The following is a 23,785-nucleotide window of genomic DNA, read 5'->3' as shown; positions in this document are numbered from 1 at the left end:
GTTTTTTTATTTTTATTGAGGGATCCCAGTCCAAACCAACGAGCAGAGTCTTCTTTCCAAGGCCCAATCGAACTATCATCTGGCTACCATCGACTCACACGGGCCAAGCCCACTGAGAATTGTTCCCACATGAAAAATAGCGAGGCCCAATAAAGGCGCACTTCATGTTCAACTGGGAAGCCCACACTCACAGTGGGTTTAATTAAGTGGCGACTACAATTTCTCCCGTCCAGTTCGGCATCTCAATGGTTCAGGGACCGCGGGTCGGATCGTTAACCCCTGTAAATCCATTTCCGATCGAATAAGATGTCCTCTACGTTAAGCGGCGATGAAACGGCACCGTTCTTCGGTTTCCTCGGCGCCGCTGCTGCCCTGGTTTTCTCCTGCAATCAAAGTTCCATCTCCCTCCCCTTCGTCTTCACCCAATGATATTCCTCCGTTATTATTATTTTTTTCCTTCCCGTTTGGTTCCGGGAAAAAAACTAGGGATATAAACTGAAATCAAAAGCGAAAGGGGAGAAATGAAAATGGTTGAAATTTGCTTTTCGTGGTGGTTTCAGGTATGGGAGCTGCCTATGGAACGGCGAAGAGCGGTGTGGGAGTGGCCTCAATGGGCGTTATGAGGCCGGAGCTAGTAATGAAATCAATTGTTCCTGTTGTGATGGCTGGTGTGTTTATGGCTTAATCATCGCCGTTATTATCAGCACTGGAATTAACCCGAAGGCCAAATCGTATCATCCCTTTGATGGATACGCCCACTTGTCATCCGGTCTCGCCTGTGGCCTCGCTGGGCTTCTGCCGGAATGGCTATCGGTGTTGTCGGTGATGCTGGTGTTGGTATGTATCTTCTAATCCACTAATCCTTCTGTCAATTTACTGGCCGTTGCGCACTTATGATTTAATTTTTAATTTTTACTAGCAGTTGACCACATTTATGATATGCAAGTATCACATATTATCTAATCTAAAAGCGAATTTTTTCTTTTTTCAATTAACACAAATAATATGATTTGCCTTAGAGCACTATAAAGCGAATTTAAAGATATAATAACGAAGTACAATAATTATAATGAATTTTACTTTTTATTTTAATATTTTCTAATTTGTGTTCTCTTGCATTTTGGTTATTAAAATAAGAGTAGTACAAAACCACCACTCATAGGGCTCATACGGTGACTTACTTTGTTTGAAAAGTAAGTCATTTTGAAGAGTGTATGCTTTGGTTGGATAAATGGAATGATTGTTGGAAATATAATAGAAGGAAATATATTTACTAATAAAATTAATATTAAATAAAATATAAACACTTAATAAGCTGAGGCGTGGAAGGACCATTGTCCTTCAAGCCGATTTTGCGCTTACGGAGAATATTTCTCAGTACATATAGTTATTGCGTGCACAACCTCTAGGATTATTCAGCTGGTTCGGTTTTGTGTGTACTCACAAATACCGTAATTATAGGCGATGTAGTATCATTTAGTTATCTACCAAAATATAAATCTCAAAAAAGAGTAGAAGATAAAGTTATTTCAAAGAAGCAAAAACGGTATCTTGAAATGAAGATGGATAGAAGAAAAAACTATATCTTGAAATGAAATTGGATTGCAGTTTATATAGATAAAATTAAGTATAACTTCCAACATCATAAATAAGAAACTGTTAAAGTAGTGGTTAATATTTTGAAAATGTTAAAACTAATATTTTAAATATAATGTATACGTAATTAAAATGAAACCGAAAAATATTTTTTAAATTGAAATATCCAACATAAATATCAACAATTCCCACATGGTTCAATTTGTTTTTTTAAAAAAAATCCAAGAAAGATAAAAAAAAAACCAGTGTAGGTGACCATGAGATGTAAAGCATTGGGTGACAATACCTTTTAGTTTGAATTTCATTTAGATAACTATGTTATAAGTTACAAGAACTTGGCGAATTTTTAAATTCTTGATCCAAATTCTTTTAGCGTAAGCGTAACACTATAGACATATCATTCACATAACATCTCTAGACACTATAAAACTCCCACAGGTTGACATGAATAGACCATGCACCATACCTGGATATTCTTGAGCTTTCTAGAAAGTTTTAGCCTAGTAAACTTTCATAGAAAATGACCCCATTTCCACACTCACATAGATAAATCCATCAAGTTTGTAACTATAACTAAACACGCCATCAAACAAAGGATATGGATTTATTAAGAGATAACTCAATCTCACAATCATTACACTTGCACTATTCAAATACCATAGGGATGATCAAAACAAATGATAGTGTTCATCAAACTACTCAGTGACTTGTTTTTACCCATTGAGCATAATTTAAAGGATCTTCAATTGGGTTGTCTTTATTAGTGGTTTATATTAAGGATTTAAGACACATCCCTCTCGATGTTTATTTTCTATTTGCTTTTTAGCTAATCCTTTAGTTAAGGAATTTATTAATCAAAATTTATTTCTTAATTCTCATATTTCGATCATATTAATATGAGGTACCCTCACATTTTGTGATCATACTAATAATAGCCCAATTTGATTATTCAATTAGTTTAGGCTAGTCCACAGACACACTAATCAATGCCAATACTATGGCTATGTGTCTATTATTCGCCTAGATAATGCACCATAAAATTACATATCTTTGTGTATTGATTATGTTGCTCCAATTTATTTTCATGTGCCATTTATGACACGTTCTAATTAGGTGACTCCGTCGCCACACTATTGCTCCCATGCAAAGATTGTGTCTCACTTGCACATATCATGCTTTGCAAAAACATTAATAATAAATATCAGGCATATTAATTTAATTGCATATTTATGCACTACTATCTATTTCACATATGAATAAAATATCAAAACACTTTAACCCCCATAATTAAAAATAATATACTTATGTGCCTTGCAAAAATCATGTGGCATAATCATATAATTGGGAAAATAGATTATTTTTTTTTCCATATATGTAGTGAAATAGAATAAAATATTAAAATATTAAAATGTTATATACTAAAAAAATAGTGAAAAATAATAGTTGTAGTCTCATGTATGCACATATACATCTCCCATTTGAATAAACAAGTCAAGACCACAAATAGGGAGTGAAAAACCCTTCTAAGTCAATTGTTCAAGCCACAATTTTTTCATTTGACTCAAATATAATAAATTTTAAAAAATGATGCCATTGAATTTGGTTGTTTTTTTTAAATAATAAGTTTATGTGAAAGTTACATTATGAAAATAATTTATCATTGGATTCATGATCTACAAATAAGATAATATAATAGCCTCAAATTTAAGTGTTCAAAATTTAAATCTGTAAACAATTAAATAAATAAAAGGAAACATGCTTGTGCTTATTGCAAAATATAAAGCAATGGCAACGATTCAAACCAAATTAATGGGATCAAAAATTGTTTTTTTCCAAAAAATTTCAATATATGCAATTTTTTCCCTTCTAAAATAGATAATAATGTTCGACTTTAAGATTGTTGGAAATATAATAGAAGGAAAAATATTTACTAATAAAATTAATATTAAATAAAATATAAACACTGATCAGAAGCTAAGACGTGGAAGGACTACTATCCTTAAAAGCTGATTCGCGCCTACGGAGAACATTTCTCAATGCACATAGTCACTACACGCACGATCTTCAGGATTACTTTGCTGGATCGGTTTTGTATGCAGTCACAAACACCAGAGATATAAGAGATGTAATATCATTTAGTTACCAAAAAAAAATATATAAATTTCAAGAAAGGGTAGAAGATAAAGTTATTTTGAAGAAAAAAAACCATATCTTGAAATGAAGCTGGATAGAAGAAAATATTGTATCTTGAAATGAAACTGAATTATAGTTTATATAGATAAAATTAAGTATAACTTCTAGCATCATAAATACAAAACCTCTAAAGTAGTAGTTAATATTAAAAACGTCAAAACTAATATATTAAATTTAACATATACTTAATTTAAAAAAAACCGACGATTGTTATATAATATTTATTAAACATATACATATATTAATTTGAAACAGCCAACATAAATATCAACAATGACTACTCTCTAAGAGTGAAAGACACAGTCATTTGTTTAGAAGCCCTATTGAGCAAAGAACAAGAGGGCTGCACTTTCTTGAGAGTGCTCACATTTGAAGGGTGGGGGGCTGTCCTCGATTTTTAACCTCTTTACCAAGATTGATCGATGGGGTAAAGCATCAACATCCAAAGGAAAATCTTAAGTCTGATGTGCAGTTTTTGACTCTTAATCATCTTCCAAGTTGGCTAGTGGGGCTGATCATGACTACGAAACTTTGGATATTAATTTGCCTAAAAAGTGGATTTACCAAAGAAGGTTCCAATGGGATAAGAATCCAACACCAAGCATTAGAGACACCACTTGATAAAGAGAACTCCTGAATTTTCTTAACAAACTTAAGATTAAGAGTTTCAATACATAAATTTGTAAGTGCATCAATTAGAACATGGATTGAGAAAGTTGTGGGCTTGGAGTCATGGAGGGGTTAAGGAATGAAACTTTCCAAGTTTGGAATTTGCAATTTTGATAAAATGCTAGTGTTGCTTTCGTTTGCCACTAGTACGCGAGCTCCTTTTTATGATACCTTTGCAACTTATGATGTTCTTCTAATACTTTAAGTTTGATGAGAGTTTTTTTTTAACTCAAAGGAAAGAGGATCTCTTACAATATTTACTTGCAAGCTCTTTGCACCAAAAGAGTCGCCCTTGAGAATATGCCAACTCAACTTTGCAATTAAGGCTTTGTTCTTAGAGCACATAAGAGTCTTGAACCTTAAGTTAGAGAGGGTGGTGTGAATTTTCTTTGTTGCCCTGGTAGAAATCTTAGTTCCTACCATCCATCCGTTCACAAGGATTCTTTAGGTAGAAGGACACAAGAAGAGTAGAAGCACGAAGCTAGTAAACTTATTGAGGTCATTCCTTTTGCATTCAAGATATTTTTCATCTTCCAACACAAGATTCTTGATTGTAGCTTGTCCAAAATGAAAAGTGAAAATTTGAGTTTGGGTTTGCAAAGCGAGGAGATCCCATTGAATGTATTTAGAGGAATCTCATGTAGTTTTGCCAGCCTTGCCACCTTTGTACCATGGCCATAGAATTTACTGAAAATACCCCCTATTTCTACCAATTTTTTGATTTGAGCATTTAGAGAACAAAGAAAAGCAATTAGTAACAACCTCTACTTCAATAGTGAAGCTCTAAAAAAGATCATTAGTTGATATGCAAATAGAAGGTGGTTTATAAGTGGGCAATCCTTCAAAAGTACCATACCATGGAAGCTTTCCCCTCCTTTTCTTTTAGAAAAATCCTTGAAAGGGCTTCTATTCTAATTATAAACAAGAAAGGAGATAGTGGGTCACCTAGTCTCAAGCCACATGATGGTTCAAAGATCAATAGGGCCTCCATTGATGAGGATTGAGAAAGAAGATGTATACACACATTGAACAATAAATGTTTCGTTGGAGCCAAAGCATCACAAAGTTCTAAAGAGGAAATCTCATTCCATATTTCTTAAAAGCTTTTGACATGTTGATTTTCAAAGTAATGAGACCTTTTTATTTTATTTTATTTTTTTGACTTTATACAAGAACAACAATAGCAAGCTTAAGTCCCACTTGGTGTGTCGGCCACGTACATGAATTCTTTTTTTCCAATTCACTCGATGTAGGGCATTTTCCCTAGTTTATTGTGAATATGTTTGATTCCTTAACTTATCTTTTAATGTTACCATTCATCCACCTCAACATTTGCATTTTGACAACTTTTATTTTTTATACATGTTTCTTTTGTTGCCTGATATGCTGATCCATAGAGCATGGCTGGCTTTGTAGCCATCTTATAGAACTTTTCTTTTAATTTTAAGGATATTCTATGATCACATAGCATGCATGATTGACTCCTCCATTTGAACCACCCTGCTTTAATTCTATGTATTGCATCCCCTTGAATTTCACCTTCCCTTTGCATAATAGATCTAAGATATCGAAATCTGCTAGTGCTAACAATTTCTTGATTATCAAGTTTGATCTTATCTCCCATACTACTCCTTAGGTTATTGAAATCACATTTTATATATTTTGTCTTATTTCTACTTATCCTCAAACCTTTAGACTTTAAAGCGGGTTCTCCAAAATTATAATTTAGACTCCACCTGCCTCCTACTTTCATTAATTGAGACAATACCATTTGCAAGCAACATACACCAGGGGATCTTGTTTTGGATATTCCTAGTGAGTTCATCAATCACTATTTACTAAAGTAAAAATATAAGGGCTAAAAGTAGAACCTTGGTACACATCTCTTGTGATTGAATATTCTCTCAAATCTCCTCCTAGAATCCTAACACTTGTCGTCACTCTATTATACATATCTTTAATGACTTCAGTATATCTACTACATACTCTCTTCTTTTCTAAAACCCACCAAAGGACTTCCTTAGGTACTTTATTATAGGCTTTCTTTAGGGTGATAAAAACCATATGCAAGTCCCTCTTTTTTTCCTTAAACTTTTCTATTAATCTTCTTAAAAGATAAATAGCTTTTGCTGTCGATCTCCCGGACATAAAATCAAATTGACTCCCAAAAACCTTCGTTTCTAGTCCCATTCTTTGTTCAATTACCATTTCTTGCAATTTCATTGTATGATTCATAATCTTAATTTTGCAATAATTATTATAGTTTGAATATTGCATTTGTTTTTTTGTATAAAGGTATTAACGTGCTTTTCTCCCATTCCTTCAACATTTTCCTGGTTTTTTTTATTTTTTATTTTTTAAATAATTATGAATAAATTAGTTAACCGTATACTTCCTTTATCCCCTAAACATTTCCAAATTTCAATTGGGATGTTATCTGGTCCTACAGATTTCCCACTTTTCAAACTTTTTTTAAAGTCATCTTAACTTCAGCGACTCTAGTTTTGCAAATAAATCTCCTATTTTTAGTCTTTTACTGATATGAAACTTTCAAGTTCAAGCTTTCAATTTGGTTTTCATTAAATAATTTATTAAAGTATCTCTGCCACCTCTCTTTTATGTCTTCTTCTTTAGTCAATTTTGTATCATTCTCGTCATTTATACATTTTACATTACTTAAATCTTTGTACTTTCTTTCTTTAGCTCTAGCAAGTTTATATATGTCTCTTTTTTTCCTTCTTTTATGTCTTGTTTAGTGTAAAAAGTATCATAAGCTCTATGTTTAGCGTCACTAATAGCCTTTTTTTTTTTTTACATTTTTTTTTGCCTTTTTATACTTTTCAAGGTTTTCTATATTTCAACAATTTTGCCATATTTTATTTGGACATCTTGATCCTACCTACAATTTTATTTGCTGCCCTAGTATCTTCCTCTGGATTCACCTAAAATCCTCTTTTGCTATTTTTTGATAGACCACAAAGCGTTCACGTCTACCTTATCTCCTATTGTCCAATCATTCTCTTTGATAATTTTATCTTTGAAAATATTTTCTATCATCAAGATCCACCATCTAGACCTCTTGATTTATGTTGCTCTTTCTTTTCCATTTCTTAATATAATATCTAATAATAAGACTCTATGATGTGCAATCAAACTTGGACTTTGGATAACTTTACGATGCTTACAAGATAAAGGGCTCCCTTTCTTAGTTAAGAAGAAATCTACAGTCTATTTGGCTTTTATTTTGCTCATTGTTGAAAGTTATTAAGTGTTCTCTTTTTATAAAGCATGTATTCAATATAACCAAATGACAAAATCTAGAATCACATCACCGGCCTCATTTTAATCTCCATATCCATGACTTTCATGTATTCTCTCATAACCTATATTGTCATTTTTATGATATGGAAACACTGTGTCTTCCTTTGATGAAAGATAATTGGAAGGGGGAAATCATTTTATTGAAGAGGGCTTTAATGATTGGTTAGGATTTCAGAGTTTTATTTATAACAAAAATTGCAGAAACAAGCTTTAGCCCCTTGTTTGGTTTGCAGAATATAATTTAGTTCGGAACGGAATTAAAGTATGAACAGAAAGTGTTGGAATGTGACTATTGTGTTTGGCTAGTCATGATTGTAAGAACACAATTTGAATTCCATTCCTTCGTATTTTTGAATGGGAACTAGAATGAAATAAAAAATAAGTTAGTTTCTAAAAGGTCCCTATTGCAAATTTATATAAGGTCTATTAGGTATCATTTCTATTTTTTGTTTTTATTTTTGTACAGTGGAGAAACATATTATGACATTGTGTTTGTTTATGTAGTCAATTTTCACTTGTTTTCCAAAAAATTAAAAACCAAAATGTTAGAATACTTTAGTATACAAAATTAAAAATTTTGAATTAAATAGTCATTTTATACATAATTTTTTATTAGAATTAAAATAAAATGCTTTGTGAATCTTAAATATAATTAAAATAAAATTATCAAAAAATTTTCTAAAAATTTGAAAAAAAAAAGTCATTTAAAAAATAGTTTACTATTTTTCAATTTTCATGTACATTATATATATATACCAAGGATATATATACCAAGGGATATATATCCCTAGGAATATCCACTGAGCAACAATGGCAAACACATCTTCATCGATGGCCCCTTAGGACGTCCGCCTCCTCGACTCTACCTTCGGTCCTCCTCGGCTCCTCCTTGACTGCCTTTTACCTTTGGCAAGGCTAAGAATACTCTGTTACTTGCTGCAAATCCCCTCTTTGGCCTCTTTCATCAAACCAGAGATGGAATTTCTGGAGAAGTATGAAGCAAAGAGCTTTGCTTTGGGCAAGTGAGTGTTTATATATATATATATATATATATATATATATATATATATATATATATATATATTTTCCTCGTATGGCATTTTCTTTTTTCTTTTGTGGGGTTCGAATTTGATTGGTTGTGAAAGTGAAGGAAGAATTTAATTGGATTTCAAAATGTGGATAATATGCCATGATTGGTGGATGAGTAGAGATTTGGAGTTGGAGAATGCTGGTCTGAGAAATGAAATTTTATTCATAATGAATTGAAACCTGGAGAATTTCGGTGGCTTGCTGCAGATTTGGAGAATACACAATGTTCGGTTAGTTTGGTTGTAAAGATTATGGAACCGAACCGAATTTGGTTTCAGTTACAAGAGAAGTTCGGTTTGGCCATATACAAAATAAAAAATTTTCGGTTCCTTGTTTTTTTTTTTCTCCCAAACTGACCAATTGGACACCCCTAGGATCTGGAAAGCTATTTAGAATTCAGGCGACCTCATTCCAAAGCAGGTTTTTTTTTGGGATTTACAGGTAGTTCCATGGGCACAACATGGGTTCCAATTTATAGAAATGCTTGAAGACGTAGAATGAAGGAATAGGTAAACTAAGATTTGCTTTCTCCGATATAATGCGAGAACTACGAAAAAATAGAACACCTTTCGGTAGTATCAATACTGTCACATGAATTATAAATGCATGAATGTTATGTACCAAAAAATCCTTGGTTAACATGCCCTATGCTACTTGGGTCAGAGCATAAGCTATTGATGTTGGAGAACTAGAGGCCACCATGGCAGATATTTGTTTGTTGTTGGATCATATAGGTTCAATCACCAAGCCCTCTTTGCCCACATAGGCAAAGTCCTTTTTTCACCTATGAAGGGGAAGATCTCAAGTTTTCAAAGTCCAAGTGGTTAATCGCTCTGTAGTCTTTTCAGCAGTGGCTTTTGTTTCTGAGAGGGACAGTTTGAATTCCAATCCGTTGTTATGGAGATGGTGAACTGTCTGTTGGGGTTGGCCAGGAGCCTACAATTTCAAGGTAGGAGAATCATGGTGAGGTGGGGGTGGGGGGATGGTAAGGCCTGTCTCCTCAGCGCTGTAGAATATAGGAGATCATAATCTATTTCTTTGCAAATTTCTTGTGCCTGCTCTTCCTCTCTTTTCTTCACCACAGACTCTAAGGTGATGTTTCTGTCATGTCTGCTTGTTGAGCTTGTAGCAATTATTTGTTTATGCTCATTTTTTTATATAGAGATATTTAAATTATTAAAAAGTAAACATCAAAGAGAAGAGTTAAAATAGTAATGTAGCACTGAATCTGTATCAGTTATCAGTTTTTTATAAGATATTTATGCCATAGTTATCAGTAGTTAAAGATTAATTGTGGGATGTTGTAATTTTTCTATACTGCCATTAGCTTGTGGGATATGTAATTTTTCTATACTGCCATTAGCTAGTTTGTTCAATCATTATTTATATGTGGATATTTTAGGGCATAAAAAGTGGTCGTGGTCGATGAAGTAGGAAAACCCTTTTTTGTATGCGCAGATGCCATCTGGATATGTTTCATTTTCCAAACCTATTTTTTATATATTTTTATTTTTAAATTTATTATGCATTTGTTGGATGTGGGATTTTTTTTCCCTTTATTCTTTTGCTTTTGGATTTAATTATTGTTGTGGTTATATTTTCATCATTTTATATCTGGTGGATGAGGCTAGCTATGTGTGTGATTGTTGTACTGTTGAGCTATAATATTTGAAGATGAATAGGATTGGTTTGCTTAGCTTACATCACACGAATTGCTTTGTTTTTGTTTTCATCTGTCACTCCCATTGATATGCCAATTCCATGCCTTTTGCATTGCCTCTCAAGATACATAATTGGTATCTCCCTTCTCTTCTTTCCCTTCTCTTTCTTCACGGCCAACTCCATCAGTTTAGCGTGAAATTTTTTGGGGTATAGTTTTGCTTACTACAGGCAAATCTGATATTCACATTTTGGCAAGTCATTGGTATCTCCTTGCCACATAATTAAACAAAAAAAAGAACTTGTCTCATGAGTCAGCCACCTACAATCAGACCGCCACACTCATCTTCCTCGAAGCTGCTCACTGTTGCAAGCTTTGCCATGGCCGATCTGCTTCATTGGTGGCCTTTTCCTCTACTGCCATGAGACCTCTATGCCAAACATCCTTATTGGCAGGCTCTCATCATCATTGCGAGTCCAGCACAGCCCACTGTTTTTCTTCTCCGGCACTCTCTTTGCTGCGTCCTTGCCTTACCACTGCACTGCACCATTGACCACCTCTCTGCTTATCATCAGCAGGAACGCAATGCTACTGTTGTTCAGATTACATTGCAGAGGTCAAGCACACTCCTGTCAATGGCAAGGTTAGGGTTGAAAGGCCCAACACCTGGCTGCCCTCTGCATCCTTGTCAAGCCTTTAAGGTCCAAACTGAGCTACCCATTAATTTAGTCCAGATTGGACTGGCAGCAAAACAGTGGACTGAGTCCAGAGTCCAAACCAATTCAACAGGTTTTCTCCATTAATTAATTAATTAATTTTCTAAATTTTCCTCTAGCTACCAAAAAAAAGGTAAAAAGACAAGAAAAAAGAAAAGGGGTCACCTGAAAAAAATGGTGACTAATACTACTGCTGAACTTTCTTAAGAGATTAAGTCCTAGATTATTGGGCCCAACACATGGAGGATTACATCAATGAGCTCAAGATGATGATGCAAAAGCTATCATCTTAGCTTTTCATCAAAACTCTAGTTGGCTCTCCATCTCATCAAGAAAGTGGTACAAATGCTTCCACCCCTGTTATTGCGCCTAGAGGAGATCAGTCTGTTTTTTGAGTTAGATTAGATGTTTCTGATTTTCATAGTGACAGTTCTCCTGATGAATTTGAAGATTGGGTTTGTTCCTTGGAAATTTATTTTTATTGGTATGACTTGAATGAAACCTAAGAGTTGAACCTCGAAAGTCCAAATTCAAGGGCACTGCTCATATTTGGTGGCTCAAGAAGCCAGAAATATTTGGAAGATGACATTATGGAGGCAGGGAAGAGATAAATGTGTTGTCCAGGATCAGTTTGTTCCTCTCAATTATCAGCAACACATTCACCTAAAGGTTTTTTAGTGCGAATTAGGAAGATCACTTGATTGTCTTCAACTACTTGAGTAGATTTTATTACTTAGCCATCTAGGCCAATATCAAATGTGAAAGAAGATACTATAATTGCCTTATATTGGCAAGTGTTGAAGCTTGTGATTGCCTCCAAACTTGCTGCGTGCTGCCTCATTACAGTTGGTAATGCAGTTATGATACTCAGGTCGAAGAGGATATGCAGTGTCATGTTCCTAAGGCTCCCCCTTAGTGTGAGTGACAGCTTGCATGTGATAAGCCAGTTGATCGACCAAATCCAGGTGTTTTAGCTGCTCCTTTAAAGAGTTAGGATCTTGCTTATATAGGTTCTAAAGTTTTGACTGGCATAAAGTGGGTGCTAGTCAAGATACTTTAGTGGGGCTTGACCAGACCATAGTTGGAAAGAAGAATAGACTAGAGTCCCTGAATCAATTTGTTGTTTCCTTTTTCAATGGTGTGACAAAGAATATTGTCTTGGATTTCACTGGGGATACTTTGGACTCTCTTTGTGAGACTGGATGAGCTTTAAGAAGATGGGATGCCATAATGAAGAGGACTTGGAGATTGGTTGGCCTTGAGGGGAAGTCGTTAAGGATGTTGTGGTTTCCTTTGATATGCTTTACCTCAAATTTATACTGTGATTATTAGTTAGCCCATCTAAGAAGTTGTCCTTGCAGGAGGATCTTTTGTTTGAATTGTATCATCTTTGGTAAATATGACATGTCCATTTCTACTGTAAAAGTATGTCCGATTAGATGGAACTCTAATTTCTCAATCCCCCTTTTTACCACCAAGATCCCCTTGAATGTGGAGTGATAATGTAATTTAAATTCTTTGAATGCTCCACTCTTGTATCCACAAATATGTCTAGTCTCATCGTCTTTTTCTTCAATTAAGGTTGCACCCTAGTAATTGTAGATCAGGGCATGATGGAGAATGGGTTGGAAGATCTTGATCATTACCTTTTGGAAAATGGATAGGGCCACCTTAAGCCCAAATGGCATAATGGACCATTGGTAGTAAAAATTGGGAATGTTGAAAGTTGTCTTGGGCTCATCATCCGGATGGATGCCCAACTGCCAAAAGTCTGCTTTCAAGTGAAACTTTGAGAAGATATAGGCTTTCGATAATTGTGAAAATAAGCTGGTCTGATTTGATAATGGGAATTTATCATCAGCAAGGAAATGGTTAAGAGGCTGATAATTAATGACGAGCCTAAGTTGTTTTCCTCGTGCTTATTCAGCCTTCTTATTGACATAGAAAGTTTCGCAAGCCCATTGTGACTTAATGGGCTCAATTAGTCATTCTTCTTGCAATTGGGTCGGCTCATTCTAGGCCTGTGAATAGTGCTCTTGATTCATTCCTTTATGGCTTGCCTTTGTAGGGTGATATCTTGATTCTTTTTTAAGGGAAGGTTTTGTTTTTTGGCTCATATATTTGAGTGAATGATATACACAAGGAGAAAAACATAGTAAAACCAGCATGTTGGGGGAAACTGTTGACGATAAGAGCTTTTCGTCGATAGTTTGACTGAATTTTAGAATGATTTGTTGTCGACTTTTATCTGTCAAAGGAACCGTCGACAGTTGTCTGAATGTTGCTGAGACGGTTTCGTTCTGGGCAGTAGCGTTGATTTTGAAATTTGAATGTGAACGTTAAGTTGATTGAGTGTTGGAGGGAAAACCTCTGTGGTATTCATAAATATGTCCATTGTGATGTATCTGTAACATTGGAAGTGTCTTTGACACAAGACAGTAATATTTCTTTGCCGATTGCTCTCGTGGATGTAGGCATTGCCAAATTACATAATTCCTTGTGTTGTTCTTGCTATCATTTGTTTGCGTTGGTCGTGTTCTGTATTTGCTATTTCATTGATTGCTGTGTTTGATTTACGCTGTGCAAATTCAAGTTTTCTACAACAAATTGGTTTTAGAGCTTTTGTTTTTACGTTGTCAAATTTGATGAAATTGGTAACGTCGGTCTGTGGTAGAGAAGGGTGAAGGATTTGCTTGTGCAGCAAGGGATGGTGAAGGCATTGTATGGTGTTCAATCGGAAGGCATGGATGAGGCTAATTGAAAGGAATTAGAGGCAAAGGTTGTTGCTACAATAAGATTGTGTTTGGCTGATGAAGTGCTTTGTCACGTCATGGAGGAGGATTCTCCTACAGCTATTTGGCAAAAGCTCGAAAGCCGGTACATGTCTAAATCTCTTACGAATAAACTCTTTCTTAAGCAAAGGCTTTATCTGTGTTGGAATTGGTGTGATCCCAAGAGGGGGGGTGAATTGGGTTTTAAAAATTTTTAGGCTAATTTAAACAATTCGCCGATTCATTACAGTATCATATCCCATTCAACATGTATACGTGTATGTAAAGCGAGTTTAACAAAAAAAGCAAACATACACATGTGCAGTATCTTATTTAAATCAAATGTGTGCATGAGAACAATTTCGACATTAAATAAACATTCATACACATGCTGAAATTAAAGTGTAGGAATTTAAATAAAATAGAAAGAGCGACACCAGATTTGTTATCGAGGTTCGACCAAACCAGCCTACATCCCCGCCTTGGGCTTACCCCCAAGGATTCCACTATACCTGCTCACTTAACCGGGCGGAGCAAAAGCCTTTTACATCCTCTCCTTACGGGGCGAGGAAAACCCCAGCTCAATTACTAGGCTGAGCCAAACTAGTCTCACTTGCGGGGCTGAGACTCCCCAGTTCAATTTCGGGCTGAACCGAACCGGTCTCACTTGCGGGGCTGAGACTCCCCAGTTCAATTAATGGGCTGAACCGAACCATTCTAATAAAATCATTTTGTACATAAAATATGCTTCTAAAATACAAGCAGAGATGTACAACATTAAAATCTAATATGCATTCTCATATGATTTTGAAATGAAGCTCATGTAGAGTATGGGTTTTCTCTCAAAATATTTTTCAAGTAAAACTTGAGAGTTTGGAAAATGATTGACCTTTATAAAATAGAAGGAGAAGCCTCTCAAACAAGTATATATTAAATTGATATATGCTCAAGGCTCCCTCTTATATAACCCAAAGAAATTCTCCAACAAATGTATGTCAAAATAAGAGTAGGAGAATATTAGGGTTTTCTTCAAAATGATTGACCTTAGTAAAATTAATCCCAAGAAGGCATTCAAGAAAAGTATATGAGCGAGAATATTAGCCCAAGCCTTCAAGACATTTTTCACAATAAATTTCTCCAAAAAATATTTTTCCAATTAAAAGAATATGGGAGAAATTTAATCTTTGAAAAACATGAAAAATAGAAAGGCCTTCAAGCAATATACATATGAAGAATGTTATATGCTCAAGCCTCTTCAAATATAACCCCAAAAATATTTTCCCCAAAAATGGTTTTCAAAAGAAGAGATGGGAGACATTTTAATCTTTGAAAATATATCACAAATGAAAGAAGAAGGCCATCAAACAATATATATGTATATGATATATGCTCAAGCCTCTTCACATAAAACCCCCAAGAATATTTTCTCCCAAAATGATTTTCAAATAAAAGGAGAGTAGGAGGAAAATAAGAATTTAAAGAACAAATGGGGTATAGAAGTGTGGGAGAATCAAAGAATGATAAACTAATTTAACAAAGGGATTCTCCAACATTTTCAAGTGTTTTGGGGTTGTATTTATAGGCAAAAACCCCTTGTGACCGTTATATAGCCGTTGGGAACTTAAAATATATTTTTATTTTGAAAACTAGCCGTTTTTCGGCCGTTGGGACACTTTCCCGAGAAGGTCGGTCGACCAGGCTCAAGGTACGGTCGACCGGGGCTTGAAATGAATGAGTTTCGGTCGACCGTAGTGAAGGCTCGGTCGACCAGGCTCAAGGTACGGTCGACCGGGGCTGAAATCAACGAGTTTCGGTCGACCGTAGTGAAGGCTCGGTCGACCGGCCTCTACTTTTCTGCACAGACACTATTCAGTGTTTTGGCCATAACTTTTTCCACACACCTCCAAATTGGATGTTCTTTATATCAATAGAAAGCTAAGAGAAATTCCCACAACTTTACTGTTGGACATATTTTAGGATAATGACTTTTGGTTTGAGAAAAATGTCCATCAATGAGACGGAAGAAACATGAAGGTAGTTTTTCTCTTATGGACACGTTTCAGTGTTTTGGCCATAACTTTTTCTGTGTAACTCCAATTTGGATGGTCTTGGTATCAAACTCAAGATATGGGAAAATACCACAATTTTCATCTTGAACATGGTTTGATATGAGATCCAATTGAGTGAGAAAATTTCTCATTTCTAACATTCGGTCGACTGGCCGGTTGACCGACCCCTTTGAAAAATATAGCTTTTGCCTTCTTTTAACTTTAAAACCATTTAAAAACCTTTGTATAAGTTAGGCATTTTATGAAAAGAGTTCTTCATATTATTTTGAGGTCCTATGGTCAATCTAAGGTCAGGTAGAGCTTCAATTTTAAATCATGTAAGATGCATGCACATTCAACCCTAATTAATATTACAACCCAGAAAATAAATAAAATCTTCGTGTCTTCTGCTCCTCAATGCTCCATGGAATATGCCGATTGGTGTTCTTCTCAGTGCTCTTTACAACTTCCATTTTGCATTCATCACTTGTGCTTACAGAAACATAAACCTGTTCACACTCAGTTACACAAATGGGATACTGTGGTTTGTCATTATCAAAACAGGGATCGGACTTAAAAAGTCAACAATCTGCTTAAGATGGTGGAGGGTTCTGATTTGAACCAACACATCAACGCATTTAATAAAATCATAAGTGATTTAATGCGGGTTGATGTGAAATTCGAAGAAGATGATAAGACATTGATGCTACTGAATTCCTTGCTAGCGTCTCACACGTATGAGAACTTGGTTACGACTCTTACATGGAGGAAAGAGACCCTGAATTTGGAAGAGGTGACAAGCGTGTTGTTGGGGTTTCATTAAAGAATGAAAGATTGCGATGAAATTTCACACGGGGAAGGACTTGTGGTGAAGGGTAACTATGTATGTGGGAGAGGAAAATTCAGAAATGGATCAAGTCAAAAGTCTCAATCTCAGTCCAAGAAGAAAAAAGATATCAAGTGTTTTAAGTGTGGTAAAAAGGGGAGCATTAAACTGGAGTGTTTGGAATGGAAGAAAGGGAATGCTTAAAAGTAAGAAGGGACTTCAAAATCAACAAATGTAGTTTAAGAAGGAAATTCAGATTGCAGTGATGGTGACATACTTTTAGTTTCGTCGGGATCAGATCACCTTATAGACTCTTGGATCTTAGACTTGTCGTATTCTTACCACATGACTCTAAATAAGGAGTGGTTTAGCACTTATAGGTCGGTAAATTCAGGTTTAGTTCTTATGGGTAATGATATCTCTTATAAAATCATTGGCATAAGAAGTGTAAGAATTAAAATGTTTGATGGTGATGCAAGACACATTTTGGACCTACGGAAGAGTCTAATTTCATTAGGCTCTTTGGACTATAATAGATTTAGTTACAAGTCTGAAAGTGGAGTTATGAAGGTGTGCAAAGATAATCTAACGGTGATGAAAGGACAAAAGTTAGATGAAAATATTTATTCACTGTTGGGCACTACAGTTGTAGGTGGAGTTGCAGCTGTAGATTATGAATTAGATGAAACCGTCTTGTGGCATATGTAGCTGGGGCATATGGGTGAGCATGGTATAAAAGAACTTCACAAAAGGAAACTCTTGAAGGGTATGAAAACATGCAAGTTGAACTTATGCAAGTTTTGTGTTCTCGAGAAGCAAAGCAGGATACGGTTCAAATCAACTATACATAAGACAGAAGGTATTCTTAATTACATACATACTGATGTTGGGGGCCAGTGAGAGTAGTATCACGGGGAGGACAGGTTTATTTTGTGAGTTTTTTGGACGATTATTCACGGTAAGTCTAGGTATACTTCATGCGACACAAATCTGATACGTTTGCTAGGCTTAAGTTGTGGAAAGTTGAAGTAGAAAACCAGACTGGGAGGAGAATTAAATGCCTCAGGTCAGACAATGGGACCGAGTACGTTGATTCTAGTTTCATGAAGTTTTGTGCGCAGCAGGGCATTAGAAGAAAACTCACTGTTCGCCGGACACCTCAACAAAATGGTGTGGCTGAAAGGATGAACCAAATTCTAGCTGAGATAGCTCGGTGTCTTAGGTTTAATGTAGGGCTAGCGAAGAACTTCTGGGCAGATGCAGTTAGTATGACTTGTTTCTTGGTAAACTGATTGCCAAGGGCATCACTAAAGGGGAAAGTGGTAGAGGAGGTATGGACGGGATATGCGGTAGACTATTTCGGATTAAAGGTATTTGGTTGTCCAGCCTATGTTCATGTGTCTAGTGAGGAGAGATCGAAGCTTGACGCAAAGTATAGACGCTGCATCTTGTTGGAGTATCAAAAGGTTGTGAAGGGGTTCAAGTTATGGGATCCAATGGCAAACAAGGCGGTGATCAGTAAGGATGTAGTTTTCGATGAAAAAGCTATAGTGAAGCGTACTCAAGAATTTAATGAAGAGAAGCAGGAGTCAGAAAACTAAAGCAGAGACGAGCATGTTGTGTAGGTGGAGTTAGAAACTCAGGGCAATGATCTTGATCCCTCGGTTGTAGGGAGTTCTAGTTCGGGAAACCAGCAAGTTGACAGTGTTCCTATATAGAGATCAAGAAGCACTATTAGACCACCGCCCAAGCCTGGATTTGAAGATCTGGTATCTTATGCTTTCATTACCAATTGCAATGATCCAACTACTTTTTAAGAGGCAGTGCATGGCTAGGAGAAAAGTAGGTGGATGAGTGCTATGATTGAGGAAATAGAGTCGCTGCATAAGAATTAGACTTGAGATTCGGTGGAGCTTCTAGATGGGAAGAGAGCGATAGGCTGCAAATGGATATATAAGAAAAGGTAAGCAATTTCAGAAAAGGAAATAGAGAAATTCAAGGCACGATTAGTGGCAAAGAGGTACTCACAGAAGAACGGAGTAGATTATGATAAGATTTTCTCACCTGTGGTCCGACACACTTCCATTAGGGTGGTGTTGGGATTAGTAGCTCATTTTGATCTACATTTGGAATAAATAGATGTGAAGACAGCCTTTCTCCATGTTGACTTGGAGGAGCAGATCTATATGGTATAGCTAGAGGGATTCAGTCAACTCGGGTAAGAGCACTTAGTTTGCAAGTTGAAGAAATCTTTTTACAGGCTGAAATATTCTCTGAGGCAATGGTACAAAATATTTGATTCATATACGATTCAAATAGATTACAGGAGGTGTGAGCATGACTGCTGCGTGTATGTGAAAAACCTTGATGACGGTTCTCTTATTTTCTTATTGCTGTATTTTGATGACATGCTAATAGCTGCGAAAGGTTTAACTGATGTAAATTAGTTAAATGATCTAGTGCATAAAGAGTTTGACACAAAGGATCTTGGTCTAGTCAAGAAAATACTTCGTATGGAGATTCACCGAGACAGAACTGTAGGGAGGTTGTGGTTATTTCAGGGTGGTTATGTAGAGAAGGTGTTGGAAAGGTTTAGCATGACTGATGCTAAACTGGTATGTACACCTCTAGTCACTTTAAATTGTCTTTCGCTGAATGGCCAAGGACGGATGATAAAATCCAAGATATGTCAAAAGTCTCCTATGCTAGTGATGTGAGGAGTTTAATGTATGTCATGACGTGTACAAGACCAGATTTGACACATGCAATAAGTGTGATGAGTAAGTTTCTCTCTAATCCAGGTAGACAACATTGGGAAGCTGTTAAATAGATTTTCAGATACTTATGGAGTACTTGTAATTATGGCATCATGTTTAGCAAGCAACAAGATAGTCTATCAGTTGTGGGGTTTGTTGATGCTGATTATGGAGGGGATATGGATGGTTGAAGGTTTACAATGGGTTATATATTCACACTTGTAGGAGGACCCATCTGTTTGAGGTCCATGGTATAATCCTTGGTGGCATTGTTTAAAACTGAGTCTGAATATATTGCAGTCGCTGAAGCTACAAAGGAAGCCTTATGGCTTACCGGTTTGGTCAAGGAGCTGGGGATACAGCATGGTGGAGTTATGCTGCGTTGTGATAGTTAGACTGTCATCTACTTGGCAAAGAATCAAGTGTACCATACTAGAACCAAGCATATTGATGTAAGGTTCCATAAGGTCCGAGAATTGATCTCTTCAAGTAAACTTGTACTTGAGAAAGTTCACACATCTGAGAACGTAGCGGACATCTTGACACAACCGGTTACCATTGAAAAGTTCAAGCATTGCTTGGACTTGCTTTATGTCCCCAAGTGCTAGGAGGGAGACGGACCCAACCTAACATTCCAAGGTCAAGGTGGAGTAGCGGGCTATATTTTCGGTAGGGTGGAGTTGTGCTGTGTTGTGATAGTCAGAGTGTCATCTACTTCGCGAAGAATCAAGTGTACCATGCTAGAACCAAGCATATTGATGTAAGGTTCTATAGGGTCCGAGAATTGATCTCTTCAGGTAAACTTGTACTTAAGAAAGTTCACACATCTAAGAACGTAGCAGACATCTTGACAAAAAGTTCAAGCATTGCTTGGACTTGCTTCATGTCCCCAAGTGTTAGAAGGGAGACGGACCCAACCTAACATTCCAAGGTCAAGGTGGAGTAGCGGGCTATGTTTTCGATTTCTCCTAAGGGGCATATATTCGCCAAGGTGGAGATTTTTGTGTTTTGTGGCTTATATATTTGAGTGGATGACATACACAAGGAGAAAAACTTATTAAAATCAGCATGCTGGGTAAACGTCGATGGTTTGTTCCTACCGTCGACGGTTTGATTGAATTTCAGAATGATTTGCTCTCGACTTTCATCTGTTGAAGGAACCATCAACGGTTGTCTGAATGTTGCTGAGACGGTTTGCTCCCGGTATCTCAAACCGTCGACGGTTTCGTTCTAGGCAGCGGCGCAGATTTTGAATTTTGAATTTGAACATTAAGTTGGTTGGATGTTTAGAGAGAAAACCTCCTTGGTGTTTATAAATATGTGATGTATCTGTAACATTGGATTAATTGGGTCTTAATTTCTTCCAAGGACTGAGTAATGTGGAAGAGATTTGGGGTCTTGGTAATTAGAGAATTTGTTATTTATCTTATGGAATTATCTTTAATGATTTTTCTTTCATTATGGAGTCTTAGGGGTTTTAAATGTGAGGGTTTAGTCATAATTTTTGTATTTTTTTCCTAAAATAATCATGATGTAATAGGGTTTAGAGAGGGTCAAGATTAATGAAATTCATTTGAGTTTGTGTTTTCCTTATCCCTCCCTTCTCTTCTTTCCCTTCTCTTTCTTCACAGCCAACTCCATCAGTTTAGTGTAAAATTTTTTGGGGTGTATAGTTTTGCTTACTACAGGCAAATCTGATATTCACATTTTGGCAAGTCATTGGTAAAATAATCATGGATTTTGAGGTGCATTGACCGTAAGTTATCGTAAAATGTGTCTGGTTTCAATTCTCACATTTTCTTCTGTTAGGTCTAATGTGTAGGTTGTCTATTAGTCTGCAGTGTGATGATGACATCATGGATTAGATCAACAGGGGTGCAGGCCATGGGCTTGCTGGCTACCTAGAAGTAATTGTCCTTCTCTTTGCACATTCAGTATAGAAGAACCTTGTTGTGCATACTTGGAAATTCTAGTTCCGAGTTAGAGGAGAAATGCGTGATCATTTGGGTTTTCATAGTATGCTGCTTTAGTGTAATGATAGGCCGACGAATAGGGATGTTAACTACTGGATGTGGGGAAACAATGCCCTGCATGGAAGCCTTATTGTAGGGTGTTAGCTAGGATAATTTGCCCTAGGTTACTTGAAAACCGTACAAACAAATATACCAAGCTTGATGTGAGTATTTTTCTTTGTTTTTAATAATGTGGGTGGACTTAAAAATCATTTTTACAAGTTGGCCATTTTGAAGTGCCTGCTAGCACCAGTATTCATGGAGTGTACATGGCATGATTGCTTTTTCGAAATCTAATGGCTGAGGTTATTTTATAGTGCATGGCTATAAAGGGTAGATGCCTCTTAACTCGTAATTTTCTTTGCTGAGTTTCCTATTTTAGCATGTATTCATAATACTTCTTGAAATTAGTTGGTCGGCAGCATTAGTTCCAGCTCTCTTTTAATGAAATAGCAGCTATTTATTAGATTTATTCTATTATCAATATATCCTGAAGTTTGATTGTGTTTCCCTTGAGCTAATGCGCAACAGCCGAAGCTTTTTGTTGGAATGATTCTTATTCTCATTTTTGCTGAGGCATTGGCTTTGTACGGCCTTATTGTTGGCATCATTCTCTCTTCTCGAGCCGGTCAATCCAGAGTGGATTAAAGGAAGAAGAGGTGTCCTGCCCGGGGCATCCCTTTGGTTGGTTTCACCTGTGCAGCTTTCATCTCTATTTATTTGCCATGCACGTCATATCTCCCTCACATATTGAGCTGTTTTGCTTGTTTAAGAAGTGGGAGTGAGTTTTCCCCAGGAATAAAACCTATAATGCCTTTTCCATTAATTTACCTTCATGACAGTGAATTCTCTATACACAAGTTTACGGCTAGATTAGAAACCATCTTCGTGAAGCTGAAGCCTACGGTTATAATGCATGCTTTTGATACACTGGTTCTGCATTTCTGAACTTGCTACCATAGGTTTACTGTTGAAGGTTGTTGTGGTCTTTGTGCTCGGATTGCATTTGCTTGAAAAGTATCATTTTCTTTGATTTTAACCATAAACTATGGTTTTAAGCTGGGGCGATTGAGATTGTTGTATGTAAGATCAGAGTTGCTTGACGGTCGTCTTGATGCCCTGCCCTCCTGCTTAACCTTGAAGTTTTGTATGCTATGAGGATCAAAATTTGTAGTGGGTAGGTCCAGATTTTCTTTTGCATTTTTTTTTTTGGTGGCCGCACATTCCTCTGGCTACTTTGCCCGCATGAGACATCTACTTGAACTCAGCCTGCCTCTTATAATCATGTAATAAAAATTTTAGAGTTGAGAATGGTAATCGGTTAATAATTCTTATTAGAAGATTCTCTTATTCCCATTGTACTAAAAATCTACACCACATGCGAAAGAAGGAATATACTCGGATTGTAAAACATTATGCTCAGGAAAAATATTTGGCTTGCTCAAAATATCCTCAATTATATAGCTTAACAACAACAACAATAAAATCAAACCTTAGTAGTAATTTATGCGATCATGAACTATTTCTTTTGATAGATTTAAGGATATTAAATTCTTACTCACTATCTCCTCCCAAGTTATTTTAGGTCTATCCCTACCCCTTCTACTGCCTTCTACTGCCCTCCATAGTAATTAAGCTACTCTTTCTTACAGGTACACAAAATAGAGGGGTGTACACGAGGACTTCCCAGGAGATCATCTATACTAATACTACTCTCGTCCAAGCACGCTTAGCTGCGAAGTTTTGATAAGATTCGGTGCATTAGTGCTGGTATTAACATTTTTGAGCTTTTACAATTGCACACGTCTTATAACCGCGTACTGAAAATATCAATTCAGCACAGGTATATGCTTTCACTGTAACAATATAAAATTTTCTTGCAGTTGGACGGACCTTCTTATGTGGTATCATCTAGAAAGACCCACAATTAACTTGTGTAAATTACTTTTTCATTTGTTAAAACAACAAACACCAAAGGATATAAGTGTAAAAAAATATTACAATCCCGTTCTAACTATTCTTAAAAAAATTGGGAAGCATCTTTCCTTCTCTTTTAACATCTTTATTCTGTTTCCAAAATGTTCTTATATTACTCGTTTAACCGTTCGTAAAAAATTGGAAAGTAGTT

General features: G+C 36.1%; 1 long non-coding RNA gene and 1 pseudogene across 1 annotated transcript; both read left to right on the top strand.

The window, feature by feature from the left end:
• Window positions 1-219: 219 nt before the first annotated feature.
• On the top strand, window positions 220-23,660 carry LOC131157813 (V-type proton ATPase 16 kDa proteolipid subunit-like; annotated as a pseudogene).
• LOC131157819 (uncharacterized) lies at window positions 8,567-22,974 on the top strand. The gene is made up of 3 exons (XR_009137321.1): window positions 8,567-8,801; window positions 22,189-22,341; window positions 22,500-22,974. It is a non-coding gene; the product is annotated as an uncharacterized LOC131157819 (long non-coding RNA).
• Window positions 23,661-23,785: the final 125 nt, after the last annotated feature.

The sequence above is a fragment of the Malania oleifera genome, chromosome 1, assembly GCF_029873635.1.
Source record: "Malania oleifera isolate guangnan ecotype guangnan chromosome 1, ASM2987363v1, whole genome shotgun sequence".
Classification (NCBI taxonomy): Eukaryota; Viridiplantae; Streptophyta; class Magnoliopsida; order Santalales; family Ximeniaceae; genus Malania; species Malania oleifera.
The sequence above is the reverse complement of the archived record's forward strand: the minus strand, read 5'-3'. Positions and strand labels throughout refer to the sequence as shown.